Raw genomic sequence first — 20,296 nt, forward strand, 5'->3', positions numbered from 1 at the left:
GTTGATAGAATTTAAAAAAAAATTCTTACATGTGATGTGGGTGTCACTGGCTGAGTCAGCATTTATTACTCATCTCTAGTTTTGCTTGAACTGAGTAGCTTGCGAGGCCATTTCAGAGGGCATTTAAGAGTCAACCACATTGCTGTGGATCTGGAGACACATGTCGGCCAGGCCAGGTAAAGATGGCAGGTTTCCTTTCCGAAAGAAAAGCAGTGAACTAGATGGGGTTTTTACGGCAATGGACTTCTAATTCCCAAATTGTATTGAATTCAACTTTCACCATCTGCTGTGGTGGGATTCAAACCCAGTTCCCCGGAGAATTACACTGGGTGTCTGGATCACTAGCCCAGCGACAATACCACAACGCCACTGCGTCCCCTTCTGTGATAAATGGCACACTTCAAGTGCTCAGTCTGTTTTTCATATTGAGAACCACATGCATAATTCCATCACAGTTTTAATGCTTTTGGCTTCATGAGGTGATTCTCAGCAGTCAACATTAATGGGCCAACAGGTTAGCAGTAATCATTCTACTTTGTAATGCATATTGTATTCTGAGATTCTATGATTGAATATTGCAATCTTACAGATATCCTCATGAAATTCCATTCCAATTCTGTTCCCACACCTAGTGATGTACTAAGTTAGACTGGTAACTCTCAGAACAGGTTACTACTCTGTTGCCAGGGGCTTTTAGGTTGAAGGTCGCCACTCTATATTAAGCTTGGGGGAGCAGGAGTCCCTCCTTCCTCTTACCATCAGCCATTGGCATGTTTGAAAGGATTTGCAAGTTGACACTCAACCTGTTTGTCCACGTTATGAATGCACCTTCCTTGGCCATCAATTCCGAGGTGGGACTCAAACCTGAACCTTTTGGCTCAGAGGCAGGGATGCTACCCACTCGGCCCCAAGACCTCCATCCTCAAGAGCTTGCGCAACTTACGGTTCATTGACATCAACAAGATGCAAGTGTAATTTTTGTGTACCAATAAACGGTGCCAGTATATGCCAACAGGTCATACCAATATATGATGAAGCGCCCGTGACAGGTACAAGGCACATTGCTATTTTGAGGGTTTGGTCTCATATAAATTTCATAGACAAACTGCCCATGGGGTTGCTCGGCACCCGACACCTTCGAGGGCTGGGATACTGGTGGGGACAATGCCTGTTTGAAGCAAGCTAGTAGTGCCTCTTAAAGCGGGTTATGAATTAAATTAGAAAAATTAAGCTGGGCTTTTGGGACTTTCTGCAATTGTCATCCTCTGCCACGTCTGTTCAATGATTCAGCGATGGTGGGGTTAAGGGCCGAGAGATAGAAAACCCCATAAATCATGGAACAAGCAGCAGGAGAAGCATCAGGAAGGAAAGACTGGTGGTCATCTAAGTTGTCTGTCCATTTGTCTCTGCCCTCAGGCAATCATACATTTTGGCAGTGTGGCATCCTGGTGCTACATTGGGCTGCCACTCACTTGCTACTGTGACATCTACCATTACCATTACTCCCTGACCCTTGTCCTTTGCACCATTTCTCAAATGACTCACAGGAAATGGAGGGGAGAATCACCTCACCAAGATGCGCTGTCACTTGATCAATCTTTCTCAAGCGCCAACGATGAAATCTGCACACCAGTTGTGATGGAGAATGGGATGGTGGAGACGAGAGAGAGAGAATTCACTTATCACCGGTGATCAGTGACAATAATGGCAAACACAGACTACACAATGACTATCCATGGTACAAACTCAGGTCCAAGTTCTGCTGAAGGCAGAGGTACAGACTTCATCAGCCCGGAATTTAAGAAAACACACTTTGTTGTACGACTACAATTGCTCGAGGCTTTCTTGTATCTGCATAAGAACTGACAAACTGTGACACAGAGAAATCTAAGATGGCGCCGGAATGAGGCAACTTCTTGCAAGCTGTGCCGAGCATACCCTCTAATTCTATCTTTTATTCTCGTTCTATACTTCAAAAACTTAATTATAACTCTCTTACATTCTGTAGTCTCTTCTTCTTTCCCTATATACGGTATGCGTGTCTGTATAGCATTTGCGAAACAATACTTTTCACTGTATACCAATGTGGTAGTCACCACTATTTGTATATATTACACACATGAGAAGTAATACAGTAAGGCCCCTCTACTACAGGTATGGGGGTAGATCCCTGCCTGCTGGCTCCGCCCAGTAGGTGGAGTATAAATGTGTGTGCTCACCGAGCAGCAGCCACTTCGGCAGCATCTGTAGGAGGCAACACATCTGTGCTTAATAAAGCCTATATTGCTCTCTGCTCTCTTCTCATTGTAATTGATAGTGCATCAATTTATTAAGCAGAGATGTGTTGCCTCCTACAGCTGAAATGAAAATGAAATGAAAATCGCTTATTGTCACGAGTAGGCTTCAATGAAGTTACTGTGAAAAGCCCCTGGTCGCCACATTCCGGTGCCTGTCTGGGGAGGCTGGTACAGGAATCGAACCGTGCTGCTGGCCTGCTTGGTCTGATTTGAAAGCCAGCGATTTAGCCTGGTGAGCTAAACCAGCCCCTGGTGCTGCCACTGTTTGTATATTTTACACATATGAGAAGTAATACAGTAAGGCTCCTGTACTACAGGTACGGGGTAGATCCCTGCCTGCTGGCTCCGCCCAGTAGGCGCAGTATAAATGTGTGTGCTCACTGAGCTGCAGCCATTTCGGCAGCAGCTGTAGGAGGCAACATATCTCTGCTTAATAAAGCCTCGATTACTCTCTACTCTCGTCTCATCATAATTGATAGTGCATCAACTAATATATGTGACAATAAATCAAATCAAAAACAAATGTCTGCTTGGTGGCATTATGGCTCAATGCACCAGAATGTGGCAGGATATGGTGGATGGTGTGCTCAGCTTGGTGGACATTGCAACTGGCAGCTCTATCCAGGAGTCTCTTGGCACCGCCACCACTGATCACAGCTCACATGATGCCACTCTGGCACTGGACTCCAGCATCCACGCCCACAATGATAGCTTGCTGGATCCCCCCATCATTCCCTCAGCCAGTGACCAACGCAGACTGCCTGAGCTCTGATGACCTTGCTCCAAAACCTTGCTTTGTGGAGATCAGACAGGGCAGCAGTCACTGCTGAATATGAACTGTCTCTCATGCAGTTTTCCACCAGTCCCTTCAGACCCAGATTCTTAGAAGTCATCACCGTGCAGCAGCTCAGAAGTCCTCATTGGCCAATCAGCAACATTCCGCTTCTCAGGCTGAAACCACCGGGGCAATTTTCACATGGGAGGAGCAGTCAAAAGCAAAAATAGCAAATATAATGATGTTTATTTTGCCTTTTGATAATGAAATTATATTCATTTAACAGTAATGATTACACATGACAAGATGCTCTGGTTCCCCACCCGTGTGTTTCTCAGCGGCACGCCGTTCACCGGTGACGGGATTCTCTCTTTCTGCTGTTTGTCAATGGCATTTCCCATTGAAGTCATCCCATACCGCCGGGGAGGCCATTGGGGGGGGGGGGGGGGGGGGGGGGGGGGGGAGGGGGCTGCTGCCGGCTTATCAGAGAATCCCAAAGGATGGAGAATTTTGGCCAGTGTGTCTGTGGTAACTGAAGACACAGTAAAGCCAGGTAGCATGAAATGAAACAATGGTTTGGAAAATCATTTGGTCGCCTGTTGCTGGGAAGGTGGATGGTATGGTCCAGATGATATTCAGTTGGGACATGGTGTGGTTTGTGATGGAAGTGAGAGGGCAAACAATTTCAGGGAAATAAATGTTATTAGGTTGCTGGATACAGCCCCCTTTAGCATCAACGCCTTCTGTTTACATGATGGATGACCCCCATTATCTGTCACTAACTATACATTAACCCATTACAGGGCTAGGTTATACAGGAGCAGTACACAGCACTAAGCTCCACACCCTCACAGGACTGCTCTGCGGCCAAACTCAGGGTCACACTAAACAATGACATTTGTTTCAGAACTGGTTACGTCATGATTGCTGTTCTATCAAACCTCCATATATCTCATTAGGTTTTGGATTAACATCATCAGTCAATTCTGAAGATAATAACCCTTCACCCAAAAGGGCACGTGTTCTTCTTTTCCGAAGTGGGAAGGAATTGCAGCGGGTCTAAGCTTCATCAGAGCTGTCAGAATGGGCCTGAATAAATGGTTACCGGTAGTTATAGGTCAGCAGAACATTCAAGGAGCTCTGAAGAAGTCATGTAGACTTGAAACGTTAACTCACTTTCTCACAAATGCTGTCAAGCCTGCTGAGTTTACCAGCATTTTCTGTTTGTCTTTCAGATTTCCAGCATCCACAGTATTTTGCTTTAATAAAAGGAGTGAAACTGTGTCCACTTCGAGAACATGGCAAGCAGGTCGATGGGTGATGATAGCCTCAGTGGCCTCATGTGTGCAGTCAAAGACACACACTGGACTTGTGAGAACACTGTAATGGCTGAAAAACACACAGCTCTTCTCTCCTGGCATCTTGGGGCAAAAAGATTAATTAGTTATCCATGGCAAACAACACAGCTATGACATAAACTGCAGCTTGACCAATGTTGCTCATGTCCCCAGCTCAAACCACAAATCATTATGGTGCATTACAATTCAAGGCAGCGGTGATCTTAATTGTCACAGACAATACAATGCAGTGAGCTTCAGGCCTGTGATGGCCGGCCATGAGATCAACAATCTCCTCCTCTGCTCCCCCTCACTAATACCCTGTGGGTGGTATTTTCCAGCCCCATCCAATGCAGCCATCGCCTTGCCCCGCTGACAGTCAATGGACTTTTGACTGGCTCACCCCCACGGCGAGTCCCGCCACACAGGGGCCAGAAAATTCCGGCCTATGAGTTGAGCCATTTGGAAATAATCTTCCTTCTTCCAAGGCCAAGTGGAACTCTCCGAAACGCAGCCACTCCTGTCTACTCTTCCTCCACTTCCTGTCGCCGGCGAGGGGTAACGGATATTTCAACTGCAACCAACCTCTTGCAATTTCAAGTCTCACTTCGGGAATTTGAGCGCAATATCAAGGGTGTCATTTTAGATAAGGCATTGCACAGTCTGCCCTCTCAGGTGAATGTATTGGAAAAAGAGCAGCGGAGTTCTATCCATTGTCCTGGTCAATATTTATCCTCTAACCGATATTACCAGAGCAAATTATCTGTTTATTATCACATTGCTCTTTGTAGGACCTTGTGTGAAAATTGTCTGTTGTGTCTCCCATTGTGTTTTTCCTCTCTTTGCAATGACACAGCGAATAGACATCAAGGTACCAAGCATGCTTAACAGAAAAATATGTTGGTTTATTTATTAAAGATTTCAGAAGCTTGGAGCAGGATTACACAGTTAGAGAACTTGACATGGATGTCTGAGTTTAGTAGCTTTCTTAGAACAGATTTACCCAGATTTTCTCTCCCGGGTCGGGTGCACACATTCCCCATGCCCCATCCATGCCATTGCATGCCCTGTTCCATCCCCATGACTCTTTATAGCCCCAGTGCTAATCTATGCAGCTGCCCCACCTGCTTGTCCTCTCATACCCTCCAGGCCAACTTATGCCCTTATGCTCATCCTTATGGCTCGTTATGCCAATGTGGTACCAGGACATACCAACCCATGCCCCTCCATCCACCACTCATTGCCCATATACCGACCATGTGAACTTGCCTAGTATCTACCATAGGCAGATCTCTGGATCCAGGCAGAGATGAGATAAAATAAAATCGATAAAATAAAGTTGTCAGTGTCTATCGCGGACTTCACTACATTGAAAAAACACTCTGATTCATAAAAACACATTTATCATGTTTACATTCTGCTGTATTGCGAGGAAAGTGATGAGGCAGTGAAGAATCAAAATGGTGATTTATTTAACTAAGAAGAACTATACACACAGAACAGTACAACTACTACACAGGTCTTGTTCCCCTGACACCCAAGCTAACTGGCTACACCACAACAGCAGATCTGCGCCTGAACACCTGTTAGGTTAACATTCCAACGTTCTGTCCCCATAAGCTCTGAACTGGTCACATGGCCCACGAAGTATCATCCTTTAAAGGGGCCATGCTACCACACATTCCTTCAACAAATTACTTTTCATCAAGTACATAAAAGGTGTCCCTGGACAAGATCCAAAGGTGTACCTTATCTATACAAAGGGGTATACCTAGCTATTTAATGATTTTACAAAGTTTAGGTCTGCTCTTATCAGCTCTAGTTGGCAGACTTTGGGTCTCACGTCCTGACCTACCAAACGCCCCCTTCAATGGAAGCAGCTAATAATTTAAATGGCTAGCTGCCTCCATAAACTGCACATCATTGAAATGCACTCTGCTCCCATGCACCCTGGCAAACATTGCAAGTGCCATCTTTGGGGTTCAAGATTTGCACTTTTTGGGCATTTTCGTTTTGGCATGAGGGAGATCCTCTTACTATGGTAAAAATCTGGGCCTAGTTCTGAATCACATGAGACATTGCTTCATTTCCTCTCTAGTGATGTATGCAAACAGAAATTGCACTCACTTATAGGTGTACCACAACGCCACCACATAACAATGACTTTCAAAGCATTAATTGGATATAAAGTGCTTTCGGATGTCTTAAGGTTATGAAAAGTGCAAATAAATGGACTTACTTTTATAAATAAATGATCTTTCTTTTATACTTGCATTTTCCAGTAGTTCGAGCATTTCATTGTGCTGGGATAGTTAAAATAGTAACAAACATTAAAAAAAACACAACTTCAGTCAGTCCTGATCTGATTACTTGCAGGGAGCGTCCTTTAAGTTCCACCAGAAATATCTGTTTGAATTATTTCATTGGGGCACAATTCTAGGCCAACACCTTACAAAGTCCCTCACAAGTACTTCAGCAATTGCAAGAAGTGCTTTGAAAGCAAATGCATTTTTTTTTTTTGCTATGTTATTTACACAGTGGGGGAGATTTTAAAGTCATGTCCAAAATGGGTGTGATGTTGGCACTGTGCCCGTGATATTTGCTCGGCATTGTTGGGAGGCCTGAATCGTTTTCATTGTTCTGATGTGCTGCAATCTCCGAATGGGCAGCTTCTTGGAGACATGGGGTCACGCTGGCAACTGGCAAGAAGATTTGTGTGGGAGCAAGTAGAGGAGGAATTCTTCTGATCGTATAAAAACCTTGAAATTTGAAGCTTTTTAGGCTGTTCACAGCTGGAAATACAAGGCATTACAAGCTCTTAATTTGCTCTGTCCTCCATGAAAAGTTGAAATTGCCCACCTTCTGAGCTGTTTTGAGCAGGAATGTTGGGCATCTACTTCAAAGCCCGTCTGAGAATGGAGTGTCAGGTGGGAAAGTGGGTGTCCTTTGATCCCAAAAACATTCCTCTGCTCGTCACCATGTCATTAGTGAAGAATCAGGTGGCCAGCTGTTGAAAATGAGCCCCAAAGCTTAGATTTTCTAATCAGCATTTTAATGTCAGTGAAAATTGATTTATGCTCATGTTAAAAACCAAGGGGAGGAAATGGTGTCTCTGAGTACAGTGCTGATTGACTCATGGAAAATCAACGCTATGCAGCACCAAATGAAAAGAAGATTGGTGCTCTCTTTAATCACTGTCACTCCTGTTCCTTTGGTCGCAAAACCTGCAGCCCACTTTCCCCGAATACTCTCCAAAACTCCGAGCAATATACCCTCAATCTTCTTACTCGACCTTCGAATGCCCTCCAATCTTATACCGAGGCTCAGCCATTCCTCCTCCCGATCCACCCCCCAACGCGATCTTACCCATGCACATACCTACACATGGGCATAAAAACATGTGCATGTTTTAACACGGGACTATCTAACCATGCTGAGCTCAGACATCCAAAATCCAGAACATTTTAGGCCTTGCCTCACAGCACCAGGGACCTGGGTTCAATTCCTGCCTTGGGTGACTGTGTGGAGTTTGCACTTTCTCCCCGTGCCTGCGTGGGTTTCCTCCTGGTGCCCCGGTTCCCTCCTACGGTCCAACGATGTGCAGGTTAGGTGGATTGACCACGTTAAATTGCTCCTTAGTGTCCAAAAGGTTAGGTGGGATTATTGGGTTACAGGAATAGGGTCAGGGCATGGGCCTGAGGTAGGGTACTCTTTCCAGGGTTCGGTGCAGACTCGCATGCCCCCTTCTGCGCTGTAAAGATTCTAGATTCCAGATACTTTCCATTGCCTGCCCCACCCCACTGGAGCCACCCTCACCCCCACTCTATTTTGTTAACTCTCTGCAGGTAAATTGCCAAAAAATGGGACCCCACCGAATTTCTAGGCCTTTGTGCCAACGCAATCAAAACCTTGCTTGATTTTAAAGATCTTTGACAGAAATAATAGCCTCACATTAACTTCCTGGGGGACATCAGATGGCCCATTGATCAATTAAAGTTTAACAAAAAGACTTAACTCTCTAATTTCTCCTGATGGGACTGACGTTAACCCGCTCTTGAGAGAAGGGCTTTCCCAAATTCTTGGAGTCCTGTTCAACTGTTCAGATTGGGGTTGGTTGTTCCTTTGATGGCCAGACCTTTTGGGAGCGGGATCGTGGGCCATAAGATGTGCAGGCAATTATATTTAAAATTTCACTTGAAAGAAAGGAAAAAGACTTGGATACATTTAACGTTTTTCAGCACCTTAAGGTGCCCCAAAGCCAATTTAAGCTATTTTTGAAGCGTAGTCAGTGTTGTAATGTTGCAGCGGTTCAAGAAGGCAACTCAGCACCACCTTCTGAAGGGCAACTAGGGATGGGCAATAAATGCTGGCATAACCAGCGATGCCCACATCCCATAAATGAACTTAAAAAAATGTGGCAGCCAATTTGCATGGATTGCACTCCCACAGACAACAATGTGATAATTGAAGTCTTGGGCACTGTGGATTCGTGAAGCAGACATATGCCACCAACACTGAAGAAGGTTCAACACTATTTTATTAACTCTTATAAAATACTAGACATACTATAACTGTGGGTTTACATGATGTTAGTTTAACTAGAGACCTGTGCCTGTCTGAACCAGTTGAATCTCTCAGCACGTGGTGAGAGTCTGTACTGTACTTGATGAGCTCTTGTGCTTCTGAGAGGCAGCATCCAGAATGAGCGGGAAAAGTGATGCCCTCTGTCTTTATAGTGCGTGTGTTCTAACTGGTGATTGGCTACGGTATTTGTGATGTTGATTGGTCCTAGTGTATGTCCATCAGCGTGTGTCTGCACCATGATATACTGGTGTATATTATGACAATAATGACCAGATACCTTGTTTCTTTTGATGTTGATTGAGGTTTAATTATTGACCAGGACACCACTGATGTTCCCTTGCTTCCAGGTTTGCCTATGGACCAGGAGGAACAGGACTGACTTCCTACATTCCTGGTGAGGCCAAGTGAGGAATGAGATCAGTGGAGTTCAAATCATGAAAAATAGAAGCAGGGGTAGGTCCTTTGACCCTTCGAGCCTGCTCCACCACTGAATAGGATCATGGCTGATCGTGTTGTGACCTTAATCTGATTTCCTGCCTGTGCCCCATAATCGCTCACTTCCAGGTAGGTCAAAAATCAAATTTAGCCTTGAATGTATTCAATGACCCAGTTTCCATTGCTGTCTGGGATAGAAAGTTCCAAAGATTAATGGCCCTCGAAGAGAAGAAATTCTTCCTTAGCCCAGCCTGAAATAGGCGATCACTTGTTTTGAAATTATGCCCATGCGTTCTAGATTTGCCCCTGAAGGGAAACATTCTCACAGTATCTGCTCTGTCAATCACTCTCGGAAAACTATGGGCGGGATTCTCCGTCCAATGACGCCAGAATCGGGAAACGCGATTGGGCCGAAAATCGTGGCCGGCGCCAGATACCTGATGGATTGCCATGCCCTGGTGTCTCGACAGTGGTGTCAATGCATTCTACTCCACACATACAGTAAACGCCGTTTGCATATCATTAATGGGCCCGACCCGGTATTCTCCGGGGCCTGCACGACGCTCCGCCTCTACCAAGATGAATTACCGATGGCGAGTTTTATTTCTAGTTTCAAAATTCGGGAAACAGACACCGTGGCTGCTGAGGGAGAGGGCGGAGTTAGGACATGTTCCCGGAGACATGACTGTGGGCAGCTGGCCCTGCTGCTGGCATGGTTGGCCAGGGGGGGTGATCAGGGGAAGGACCATGGCATCAGGACAACCCCCCGGACTGGAGTGGTGCACAGGCATAGACCACCATTCTCATGGCCTGCAAGACAGCCATCTTGCTGCACACTCCACTGCCCACCTACCGTGGCTCATGGCTGTGCAGAGTGACACCGGCTGTATGGATGCTCTCCCCCACACCCAAGAGATGAATTTATATTTACAGTATTTGATCAGAAAACAAAAAAAATGTCTTTTGAAGTCAGGTGCCAGTTAGAAATCTAACCGGTCCGGTGCCTTGATGTTCCGCTGGGATCGACGTAGCGGTGGCGGCGATATCGGTGCTGGCCTGATGTTCGGTGACTCCGGGAGCGTACCGAAATCCTCTTCATCCTCGGGCGTGGGCAGGGGAAGGACGGATGGTCCTGGTGGGGTTAATGCTGGGAGTGCCGGGGGAGGGGAGGATGGCGCCAGGCCGGGGAGGTGTGTGTGTGTGGAACTTGCTGGTGACAGGTCCCTGAGGGAGACAGTATCTTGGCGGCTGTCTGGGTACGCCACGTAGGCATACTGGGGGTTGGAATGGAGCAACTGCACCCTTTCCACCAACGGGTCCGCCTTGTGGAGTCGGACGTGCCTACGGAGCAGGACTGGTCCTGGCGCTGTGAGCCAAGTCGAGAGCGACACCCCGGATGTGGACTTCCTGGGGAAGGCAAAGAGATGTTCATGGGGTGTATTGTTCGTCTTGGTGCACAGCAATGACTGAATGGAGTGGAGTGCATCAGGGAGGACCTCCTGCCAGCGAGAGGCTGGGAGGTTCCTCGCCCGTAGGGCCAGTTGGACGGCCCTCCATACCGTCCCGTTCTCCCTCTCTACCGCCCGTTTCCCCAGGGGTTTTAGCTGGTCGTCCTGCTGGAGGTGATACCCCTGCTGAGCAGGAACTGACGCAGCTCATCGCTCATGAATGAGGATCCCCTGTCACTGTGGATATAGGCGGGGAAACCAAACAGAGCAAAGATAGTGTTTAGGGCTTTGATGACAGTGGCAAACGCGGGGCATGGGATGGCAAAGGGGAACCTGGAGTACTCATCGACCACACTGAGAATATATGTGTTTCGGTCGGTGGAGGGGAGGGGCCCTTTGAAATCCATGCTGAGGCATTCAAAGGGGCGGGAGGCCTTCACCAGGCGCGCACGGTCAGGCCGGTGGAAGTGCGGCTTGCACTCCGCACAGACCTGGCAGTCCCTGGTGATTGTCCGTACTTCCTTGACAGAGTAGGGCAGATTGTGGGCCTTGACAAAATGGTACAGATGAGTTACTCCCAGGTGACAAAGGCTGTCGTGCAGGACCCAGAGTCGGTCTTCTTGTGCGCTTGCACATGTACCTCGGGATAGGGCATCTGGGGGCTCGTTGATGCAAGATCTCGTAATTACAGGTGGAGAGCTCGATCCTCCACCGCAAGATTTTATCGTTTTTGATCTTGCCCCGCTGCTTGTTATTGAACATGAAGGCTACCGACCGTTGGTCAGCGAGGAGAGTGAAACTCCTGCCGGCCAGGTAATGCCTCCAATGCTGCACAGCTTCAATGATAGCTTGGGCCTCTTTTTCGATGGATGAGTGCCGAATTTCTGAGGCATGAAAAGATGCGGGAAAAGAATGCCACGGGTCTGCCTGCCTGGTTGAGGCTGGCAACTAGGGCGATGTCCGATGCGTCGCTCTCTACTTGAAAGGGCAGAGTTTCGTCTACTGCGTGCATCCTGGCCTTGGCTATATCGGCTCTGATAGCAAAGGCCTGTTGCGTCTCGGCCGTCAGGGGAAAGTGGATGGACTGAATGAGTGGGCGGGCCTTGTCCGCATAGTTTGGGACCCACTGGGCGTAGTACGAGAAGAACCCCAGGCAGCGTTTGAGGACCTTGGGGCAGTGAGGGAGGGGAAGCTCCATGAGGGGGTGCATGCGGTCGGGATCGGGCCTCAGAACTCCGTTCTGGACCACATAGCCGAGGATGGCTAGGCGGGTCGTGCTAAACACGCACATCTCCTTGTTGTAGGTGAGGTTGAGGAGAGTGGCAGTGTGGAGAAATTTGGCAAGGTTGGCATCGTAGTCCTGCTGGTCATGGCCGCAGATCATGACGTTGTCTAGGTACGGGAAGGTGGCCCGCAAACCGTACCGGTCGACCATTCGGTCCATCTCCCTTTGGAAGACCGAGATCCTGTTAGTGATGCTGAAGGGAACTCTGAGGAAGTGGTAGAGACGACTGTCCACCTCGAAAGCGGTGTATGGACCGATTTATGGATGGGGAGCTGGTAGTAGGCGGATTTGAGGTCTACCGTTGAGAAGACCTGGTACTGTGCAATCTGATTGACAATATCAGATATGCGTGGGAGGGGGTATGCGTCAAGCTGCGTATACCGATTGATGGTCTGGCTGCAGTCCACGACCATTCTGTGTTTCTCCCCAGTTTTAATGACTACCACTTGGGCTCTCCAGGGGCTGTTGCTGGCCTCGATAATGCCCTCCCGAAGCAGCCGCTGGACCTCGGACCTGATGAAGGTCCTGTCCTGGGTGCTGAACCGTTTGCTCCTGGTGGCGACGGGTTTGAAATTCGGGGTTAGATTGGCGAAGAGGGAAGGCGGATCGACCTTTAGGGTCACGAGGCCGCACACAGTGAGGGGTGGTCGGGGTCCGCCGAATTTGAGGGTTAGGCTCTGGAGATTGCACTGCAAGTCCAGGCCTAGGAGCAGGTCAGTGCAGAGGTTAGGGAGGACGTAGAGGCGAAAGCCGCTGAATTCTACGCCCTGGACCATGAGTGTGACCGTGCAGAACCCCTGGATCGCCGCGTAATGGGATCCGGAGGCCAGGGAAATTCTTTGGTTGGCGGGGTGGACCGCGAGGGAGCAGCGCCTTACCGTATCCGGGTGTATGAAGCTTTCGGTGCTCCCAGATCCAGCAGGCAAGAGGTCAGGTGGCCATTGATTTTCACACTGGTCGATGTGGTGGCCAGGTTGTGCGGACAAGAGTGGTCGATCGTCACTGAGGCGATTCGTGGTCGGTCGTCGCTGACCACGAATCGTTGGATCGTCGGATGATGGGGAGCCTGGGGGGCCCAGGTCCTGGAATGCTGTCGGTGTCCATGTCCCGTGGGGGAGACAAGATGACAACACCTGAAGTCCCTACGGGGGACAGAATGGCGGCGTCCATGGGCTGCACGTTGCGGGGGATGGACAAGATGGCGGCACACATGAGCCGCACGTGGACTGGGGGGCAGAAGGTGGCGGCGGCCACTGGCCGCGTGTGGTCCGGGGAGGTGAAGATTGCGGCGCCCACTGGCCGCGCGTGGTCTGGGGAGATGAAGATGGCGGCGCCCATTGTATGTAGACTAGAGGGGTGGGGGCGATAGCGGCAACTGCACGGGCCTGGCACACACTGTGGCGAAGTGCCCCTTTTTGCCGGGCAGCGTTGGCGAGGGTACTTCTGTTGGCCGCAGAAGTAACATCGGGGACCCCCGGGGTGCGCAGGCTGGTGTGTGGCGCAGGCGTACTGGCTGGGTAAGGCCCCCACTGGGGCGGCTGTCTGTGGGGCCCACGAGGGGTAGGAGGGGTGGGCCGCATGGCTCGTGAGGTCGGCCTGGATGTTACGTGAGGCGACCATCATGGAGAGCGCTAGCTTCTTTGTTTCAGCTAGGTTCTAACAGTCTTTGGCGTATGAGGTCCAACCTAATCCCCGTTACGAACGCGTCCAGCATAAGAAGATTGGAATGTTCGGTGGCCGTAACGGCCTGACAGTCACAGTCCCAGACGAGTGGGAGTAGGGCCCGCCAGAATTCTTCTATGGACTCACCAGGGAGTTGAGAGCGAGTGGAGAGATTGTGCCTGGCGAAGAGCGTGTTCGTTTTCTTTGCGTAGTTTTCTTTGAGGAGTGCCATGACTTCGGCGTAGTTCAGGGCGTCCTGGATCAGCGGAAACACGTTGGAGCTCAACCTTGAGTACAGGATCTGTATCTTCTGAGCCTCCGGAACAGGGGTGGTCGCTGAGTTGATATATGCCTCGAAGCAAGCTAGCCAGTGATTAAAGTCCTTTTTGGCGTCGCTTGATTGTGGATCCAGCTGCAGGCGATCCGGTTTGATTCAGAGGTCCATCTTTTAGAAAATCTTAGGGCAATAAATTGATGCACGATCAATTGTACAAAGACTAGAGTTGGATACAACTGAGGCTTTATTGCTCTAAGATGTGTGGCCTCCCACAGCAGCTGGCAAAATTGCTGCTGAATGAGGACACGCATATTTATTCTCCACCTACTGGGTGGAGCCAGCAGACAGGAACTACCGGCGAACCTGTAGTACAGGTCCTACCTTACATCACCTAATACAGGTGTAACAGTGGTTTACCACACCGGCTCCAACTTGTCAGCTTCTCAAGTGGCAATCCCGACCTTGGTGAACCAGACATCGTTTGTCATTGGAATCAATCGTGTTGCACGTGGCACTGGTGCTAGCTCATTTACGGGTCCTAAACTGCTCCGGGAACTTGGCATAGAAGTTCACCGGGATTTATCGGCTGCGGTCACCCGGCGAACGAGAATCCCACCCAACGTCAATGGATTTTTCCACTCTACGCAGCTCGCCTGTGGCTTTCTTGCGGCCGGCGGGGCGACAAATTCAGCCCTTAGATTCTGAAATGGAGAATCCTGACCTATGTTTCAAAAAGATCATTGTCAGTCTGCTAAACCCAAGAGGGTTTACATCCAACCTGCTCAATCTTTCCTCAATCCCTTCATCGCAGGAATCAATCGAGTAAACCTTCTTTGAACTGCCTGCAATACAGATAAATCCCATCTTAAACAAGGAGACCAAAACTTTACACATTACTCCAGTGCCGGGGTTTTCTGGCCCCAGCCCAGTGGTGGATGCGACCAACTAGCCAATGTCCATTTACTTTGGCTGAATCAGAAGACGGGCCGAATAATCCCGGCCTAGGTATGGCCTTACCAATGCCCTGTTTGTAGCAATACATCTCAACCATTAAGTTTCTTTCTCCTTGGCATAAAGACCAACACCACTTTTTCTTCTTAGTTACCTGCTGTCGCTGCATGCCATGTACAAGTGGGGTGGCACGTGGCACAGTGGTTAGCATTCCAGGGTTCGATTCCAGCCTTGGGTGTCTGTGTGGAGTTTGCAAGTTCTCCCAGAGGCTGGGTGAGTTTCCTCCGGGTGCTCTGTTTTCCTCCCACAGTCCAAAGATGTGCAGGTTAGGTGGGTTACGGGGATAGTGCGAGAGAGTGGGCTGAGGCGGGGTACTCTTTCGCGGGGTTTGTGCAGACTCGATGGGCTGAACGACCTCCTTCTCCACTGCGGGGATTCTATGACTCTATGACCAGATCCCTCTGTACCACAGCATTCATTACTCTATTTGAATGTTGATGATATTCTGCTTTTCTATTCCTCCCACCAAAGTGGACAACCTCACATTTCCACACATTATGACCAGAATGTTCTACCCCGCCTACCCGCATGAGTTTTCTTGTGGTGGATGCAGAGAGCAATTGGCTACCAGCGGGATCTTCCTGAACTGATCTTTGTGTGGCTGGCCCACCTCGTCCTGAGGGGAACCCGCTGAGGCATCAACTACAGCGAGACCAGAAGATCCCATGAGTGGGAGCTTCCGGAAAACCCGGCCAATCTTCCACCAGCTAGATTTTTGCTCAACCACTTAACCAGTCTATATACTTTTTTATTCTCCTGCCTTAAGCAGATTGCAGGGATATGCCTACCCTCAGCTAAGTAATCTAGGTAAACTTCTTCTTTTCTCTGTGCTAAGCCAATCTGCAGTGATAATCAGTCAGCCTGTTTGTAACCTTGGTGTCACTTGATCCGAGATTAAATTCCGCCTTCAAATTTGTGCCACCACTAAGACTACGTATTTCCACCCCAGTAACATTGCCCAACCTTGTCCCTGCTTCAGTTCATCTGCTGCTGAAACCCTCATTCATGCCTTCATTACCTCCAGACTCGAAAACTCCAATGCACTCCTGGCTGATCTCCCATAAATCTGAGGTCATTCAAAATTCTACTGCCCCTGTCTTGACTCCGAGCAAGCCCCATTCCCACTCACCCCAGTGCTCACTGACTTCCCTTGTCTCCCATTCATGCAATGTCTTAAAATTCTCATCCTTGTTCTCAAATCCCTCCATGGTTTTGTGGGTCCCTGACTCTGTAATCTCTTCCAAACACGCAACCCTCTGAGATATCTGCGCTCCTCGATAACCTGGCATCTTTTGCATTCCCAATGGTGGCCACGTCTTCGGTTGTCAAGGCCCCGGCTCTGGAATTCCCTCCCTAAACCACTGTCTCTCACTTTCCTCCTTTGAAACAATTCTTAAAACCCAACTCTTCGACTAAGCATTTGGTCAACTGACCAGAATTCTTCGTCCACTCATGCCGGTGGGATTCCCTGGTACTGCTGCAATGAAAGGAGTTTCGGCTGAGCGCCAAATTCTCCACTCCCGCTGGCAGCGATGAACCCGGATCGGAGAATCCCAGCCAATATCACCTTTTGTGGCTCAGTGTTACGTTTTGTTTAGTAGAATCATAGAATCTCTACAGTGCTTAAGGAGGCCATTCGGCCCATCAGGCTTGCACCAACCCTTAGAAGCACCCTACCTAGGCCCACACCCTGACCCTATCCCCATAACCCTATCTAACCTTTGGACACTAAGGGGCAATTCAGCATGGCCAATCCACCTAACCTGCACATCTTTGGACTATGGGAGGAAACCAGAGCACCCGAAGGAAACCCACGCAGACATGGGGAGAACATGCACACTTCATTCAGAGTGTCACCCAAGGCCAGAATTGAACTTGGGTCCCTGGCGCTTTGAGGCAGCAGTGCTAACCACTGAGCCACCATGCCGCCCATGCTCTTGTGAAGTGCCTTTGGGTTTTTCATTACATTAGAGATGCTATAAGTTATTGTTTTTGTTATTTACGTGTCACATTGGTGGGCAAAACTGGCACAGTGTGCCAAAAAAAGGCGGAAATGTGGCAGCACTTACTTTTTGTCAGAAACATTCTCCCCTCCCTTGTTTCGATGAAACTCCTTAGTTAGGGTATGGTTCCACAGGCATAGGGTGCCTTCCAATACTGCGCTTCAGTGACTTTTCATCCTCAATCATGAGCACGGGAAGACTAATCAACTGTGTAGGAATGCTAGGCCGTGATACCTTCCCACCATTGATCAGCCACTTGATGTCCATACATGGAGGTCAGTGGGTAGAATCAAGCGCAGTAGTTCTGGTTGAATTTTCACCTCTAATCCTACAGTACTGATGCTGATATACATGAACTGCGTATACAACATGCGAATCAGGTCATTGCTATGACAACCCACTGGGCTTCAGGCAGACCTTAAGAGTACGGAACTTGTGATAGTGTAAAAATGCTCCACACTTTACTCTTCAGTGCACAGGCAGGTTACAATCAAGCTCTGAAATGGTTAAAACATAAAGGTGTAAATAAGGGACCAAGCTCTGAAACCTTGCCAATCTTTCCAAAGCGTGTTTCATCTCCACAGGCTGCTCAAGAATGTCTGCTTCAGCTCATTCGGCAGCACATTAAGATGCGAGTGGTGCGAGCGATTATAAAATTACCATCAAACTTGCCCTCTTTGCCACCACCCTGACGAGCATTGGGCAAATTCAGCAATGCGAAAACACAGCAGGTATTCAGAGGCTTTGTGCCGTTTATCTTACCTTGTCCAGGTGTGTGCTAAATTGGTATTAATGGCAATATCATTTAGTGCAGTTGGCTTCTGGCTGCTATTTGTTTTTAATTACCCGATGCATTCTGTTTCCCTTTTACTGACAGCCATTAAATAGGGAGTGACACCAGCACTGCAGTGGTGTCAGAGAGACAATAGACCTCCTGCTTGGATAAAACAGGCTGCAATGCCTCCTAGTGGTAGAAAGTGGTGTGGGCCTGTCTTTCACACTATTATTAAGTATGCCTGGCGCAGTGCTGACTAAATTCCTCTAATCTTCAGGGATTATCACTCATTGGATCTGAAGTCTAGGAGTCCTGGTTAACATTCTAAAACATGTATACTGTGTTAGTTTTGACAAAGTTGTTGTTTAGCCACACTCTGACAGTTAACGCTGTTCAAACTGTTTCAATCTGAGCTTATTTGAAAGTGTCACTTAAATAATAAATGCTATAAACAACAATAAAGATGGCAATTCTCCTCAGGATACAATAAAATGGAAATATATTTATCAACTGGCTCCAACTCTTTAATCTTTTTCAAACTGTACCACTGCATGGGGACAAATCGTTTTGTTGCATGGTTGAATAATACATTATTAGGAAACTTATTCTTAAATCGAGGATATCATCAAGAAAAGGTTAAATGGTAGATAAAGCGTATCTTGGTACTGGAATGAAACTTGTCACTGGTCCGGTTTGAAAGTTAGATTTTTACAAATGTGAATTGATGACTATTTTATTTTGCATTTCTGCCGTTCTGTATTTTTTCTATGAAATAAAACGCATGCTTTAGCCCAGAGGTTATGAAGGTCTTTAAATTATGAACAGAGATCTCTCTGGCATTGAACTTACGCATTTCTACAATGGCATGAATTAGGCCATGAATTTGAAGATCTGAAAAAAAGGACCGGACTTTGGAATTTAAAAATAAAACGGCTGGGAGCTCGGTCCCTGTCGGATAGGAGGTTCATTCAATCCAATGTCAAGGAGAGTAAAAGTTATTTTTAAAAATAAATTTAGAATACCCAATTCTTTATTCCAATTAAGGGGCAATTTAGTGTGGCCAATTCACCTTGCTCATCATTTTGGACTGTGGGGGTGAGACCCATGCAGACACGGGGAGAAAGTGCAAACTCTATACGGACAGTGACCTGGGGCTGGGTTTGAACCCGGGTCCTCAGTGCTGTGAGGCACCAAGTAATAGTTTTAATCATCGGTAAGAATGGACCCCAGACTTATTTAACAAGTCACACCCACCTGTCGACCTCTGGGCAAAAATGTTGGCTCCAGTTCCTTGCATTTAAGGTACCTGAGCCAGTGAAGGGAATAAAAAGGAACAGCACAATTAAACTATTTTCTTCGTAACACCAGCAAAAGACAGGCTTGCGCTTATGTACCATCTTTCACAACCTAAAGACATCCCAATGGGATTTGCATCCAATGGTGCATATTTTGAAGCCTAATCACTGCTGTAATGTAGGAAACACAGCAGCCAATTTTACACAGCAAGATCCCACAAGCAGAAATACACTGACAATCAGATAATCTATTTTTGGTGATGTTGGTTGAAAGTTAAGTATCAATTGTGACACTGGGAGAGGCCCCATGGTTTTCTTCATAATAATGCTGCAGGATCTTCTACAATCGTCAGAGAGGGAAGACTGGACCTCGGTTTAATGTGTCATTCAAACAGCAGCACCTTTGACAGTGCAGCACTCACTCAGCACTGCACTGGGCGCCAGCTGAGATTTTCTGCTCAAGGGCACATTCTGGAAATGCAATTATGTAGCATCAACTTCCTATCTAAATTTGTCAAGTCAATTGTGCCCCAAGAATCCAGTTTCATTCATTTAACTGGAACTTGCTTCTCTATGGGAGTCAATCTCATTTTTAAAAGTATCATCTGAAATGCATGCTATCTGCTGGAGACTGTCGGCTGGTCATTAAAGCCTAGTTTAATTTGCTGCAATGGCTAACTCGCTGTACCTTTATAAAAGTGATTCTGGATTTAATAAGAGATGCAGTTTGTCATTTCAGCAACAGGAAGTGCCTTGAAGGAAGCATTTTGGTTGATTCTCAATCGAGGACAGCATCTTACAGAGAAGGCGTTACACATTCCTGATCAATTTAAACCAACCAGAAACTCAAATAATTCAGTGCCTTTGTTAAAATAATGGACACATTGACTTCTGATATCACACAGTGAAAAAACAACCCTGAAGCACTTTGCTTCCATGTTTTCTTTTGATGGAGGGTTTGTGTTGATTATGGGTAAGATGTCGATGCCGTGACACAGTGTCCTTTCTTATTTGCTGAACTACTATTGGCATCGAACATTTCAGGGCTGCGTAACAGCACAGGGTTGATGCAGAATAGCATTCACCGCCGCTGCTCAAACCCCTGCTTCCGT

At 47.7% G+C, this 20,296-nt stretch overlaps 1 long non-coding RNA gene across 1 annotated transcript in view; it reads right to left on the minus strand.

Annotated features, from left to right (window-relative positions):
- Positions 1-18,020, minus strand: part of LOC119974738 — a 69,450-nt gene extending 51,430 nt beyond the window's left edge. The window contains exon 1 of the long non-coding RNA XR_005462566.1: positions 17,877-18,020. This is a non-coding gene — a long non-coding RNA (uncharacterized LOC119974738). The remainder of the gene's footprint in view (positions 1-17,876) is intronic.
- Positions 18,021-20,296: the final 2,276 nt, after the last annotated feature.

This window comes from Scyliorhinus canicula, chromosome 12, assembly GCF_902713615.1.
Source record: "Scyliorhinus canicula chromosome 12, sScyCan1.1, whole genome shotgun sequence".
Lineage (NCBI taxonomy): Eukaryota > Metazoa > Chordata > Chondrichthyes > Carcharhiniformes > Scyliorhinidae > Scyliorhinus > Scyliorhinus canicula.